The 3087-nt window shown below is 35.9% G+C and overlaps 1 long non-coding RNA gene across 1 annotated transcript; it reads left to right on the top strand.

The window, feature by feature from the left end:
- The first annotated feature begins 1041 nt into the window (after positions 1-1041).
- On the top strand, positions 1042-2768 carry LOC115954007. The gene is made up of 3 exons (XR_004083814.1): positions 1042-1505; positions 1604-1707; positions 1885-2768. It is a non-coding gene; the product is annotated as an uncharacterized LOC115954007 (long non-coding RNA).
- The last annotated feature ends 319 nt before the right edge of the window (positions 2769-3087 follow it).

Raw genomic sequence — 3087 nt, forward strand, 5'->3', positions numbered from 1 at the left:
GTTCTAGGAATGGCTTCAAGATTAATGATTTAGTTAATCATATAGTCCTTTTTATGTTTGATAACAAACTCGAAACTGATCAGGTTTTATCGAGTGAATCTTGGAGTTTTGATAAACACCCAATGCATGGTTGTCAAAATCGCGATCTGGATCGTAAAATCACATGATTTTACGATCTCACCTTACCAAAAAGTTTAAAATCGTAGCGAGATCGCAAAAATTGTAGAATCGTATGTAGGATCGCATAGGATCGTAGGATCGTATGGGATCCTACCGATCCTACCATTTGGCTTGATTTTTTTTTTTTTTTAAAGTGGGATTCATTTGGGTAAGATAATCCACCTAAACCCACAAGCCCAACGGGTTATCAGAAGCCCAATAATGAATTGAAGTCCCAAATTTACCCCTATGTCAACATAAAATCTCAAAAAAACTTATAGTACTTAAGTTTAACGTTTTCAAAAACAAAACCTAAAATATTTAGATGATGAAATGGGATATGACAATGACAGTGATTAGATTAAAAGAATCTTAGGATGAGAATTCTCTTTTGGATTTCATATTTGTAATTAGCTAATTTACTTTAGATTGAGAATCCTCTTTTGGATTACATATTGTAAATTTGTAGTTAGCTAGTTTTTATATGCTAACTAGCCTAACTTATTTTGGATTTGAAACTTAGAATGTGGAAAACATTTTCCATATGTGTAGATAAAATTTTGGTACTTAGTTGCTAATTAAACATGTATTGAACTTTTTCGATACATTATGTCAAAAGTTAAATATATTTTATTTCGTTAGAATGACATAAGAACGATGTAATGCGTGCAAATTACATTTTATGATGCAATTTTTTTTTTTAATGGATGGATTCATATTTTAAGTGATTATATAACATACAAAGCTACTATCAATAGGTTTTTTGCTTAAAATCTGAAAATAAGTAGGATCTTACGATTCACGATCCGATCCTACGATCTACGATCCTACCTACCTCCCACGATCTTACGTAGGATCCCGATTTTGACAACTTTGGCCCAATGGTTATTCAAAGCTATGATAAGGATATGAATATTTGGGTTTCGGGACTTACTGGGGTGCGGTGAGCACTTCCTTCTCTGCTGAGATTGTGCATTCTGCTGATGCATACTTGTTTGCTGGCCCAATCTTTAACGACTACAGTTCTGTTGGGTATTCCCTTCTCCTTGTTGAGGAGAAGGTAGTCATTGTGCATCCTGATCGTATGATAGTCGCTAATGGTCCTAACAAAGGACTTCTTCAGGCACTTGCAAAGAGGCTTGACCGCAACACAACTGCATTCAAAAACAACAGCCGCATCCACATTCCTGATGGACTTCCCCTAAAAACCAGGCTAAGCAACCATTGAGGGTCAATGTTCGCTTTCAGCATATACAGAATATGCTCTCAAGTGACACTGCTGTGATTGTTTAAACAAGAGACTCCTGGTTTAATCGCCAGAAACTCAAATTACCGGAAAGATGTGGGTAAGCAACAAAGTCAAACTCTAGCATAGTATATTATATTTGTATTAGTTAAATTATAGCTACACGATCAGAAGATGAAATAAATGTAGGTGTTGCAGGTATGAATTCCAGATGCAGTATGGCTCAATCGGTTGGTCAGTTGGTGCAACCATCAGGACCAAATAAGTGCGTCATTGCTTGCATTGGCGATGGGAGTTTCCAGGTTAGCATGGTTCCAATATGCTTCTTAAGTAGGAATATAAAAAGGACAAGCAATGTTACCTATCTATTATTTTACCGAATTTTAAAAAATTATATTTTAGAAAAATAGGCCAATGTACTGGGAAATTCATATGCTTAATAAATTATCTACTAATGTTGTTAACTGGTGGTTCCAAAGCCAATATGTTTTGGCCGATAGATGACAGCGCAAGATGTCTAAACAATGTTACAATGTGGGCAAAAGAGCATCATCTTCCTAATAAACAATGGTGGATACACCATGGAAGTTAAAAAACCATGATGGGCCATACAATGTGATCAAAAACTGGAACTACACTAGGACTGGGTTGGTGGATGCACTCCACAATGGTCAAGGAAAGTGCTGGACAACAAAGTTCAGCATGTGTTTTAAATAATGCTCACAAGTTTGGCTTAGTTAATGTTTGAATGGTCACATGGGAAGTCATCTGACATTGAGTCGTTGTGAAGAGGAGCTTATTGAAGCAATTGAAACAGCTAATGGGGAGAAGAAGGAGCTAATGGGGAGAAGAAGGACTGCCTCTGCTTCATAGAAGTGATTGTTCATACCAGTAAAGAGTTGCTTGAATGGGGTCCAGGGTCTCTGCAGCCAATAGCCGCCCACCAATTCCTCAGTGAGAGAACTATGTTTCAGCTGATTTAAGTTCTTTTTTTTTTTTTTTTTTTTTTTTTTTTTTTTTTCTTTTTTTTTGAGAAACTGCTGATTTAAGTCTTGAAGTTAGAATAAGAGCATATTAGGTATTTTAACATTTTGTCACAAACAAGTCTTTTAGGCTCTAGTACAAGTTTTCATTTTACGGTTAGTTGAGGATAGATAATATATGCTGAAATGTTATTGAATGAATGAGATAGTGTATGGTTATTTCTCTATTTTAAGCATATTCAATGTGAGAACCGTTTGCATAATTTGTGTGGCTTTTTTTAATTGGAATTGAGAACACCTCTTTTTTTTCTTTTTTCTTTTTTGAGAATCTAATCAGAATTGAGAACCTAATTACAATAAAGTCTTACATTAGAGACTGTCCTGAGATTTTACCAAGGCATACTGTTTGATGTATATTCTGCGTTCTTGCCTCAAGTTCTGTTATCTTGCTGAGGGCCAAGTAGTTTCGGGCCCGTACTCCTTAGTTAGCCCAGTTTCTTACACTTTTTAATGAATCCAAGCTTTGCACTAAGCCCTGTTGTATCAGGTCCATGACTTTAGACAGGTTTTGTAAAAACTTCTGTGATTTTTAACTTCCCAGAGTTACGAGACTGAACCAAAAGAAATATTTCCTTAGCTGCAAGCAAGGAGGCTTTTGTGATGGAGTTGCAGGTAAGGGGTGGTGGAATCCTAAAATAG

This window comes from Quercus lobata, chromosome 1 (assembly GCF_001633185.2).
Source record: "Quercus lobata isolate SW786 chromosome 1, ValleyOak3.0 Primary Assembly, whole genome shotgun sequence".
Lineage (NCBI taxonomy): Eukaryota > Viridiplantae > Streptophyta > Magnoliopsida > Fagales > Fagaceae > Quercus > Quercus lobata.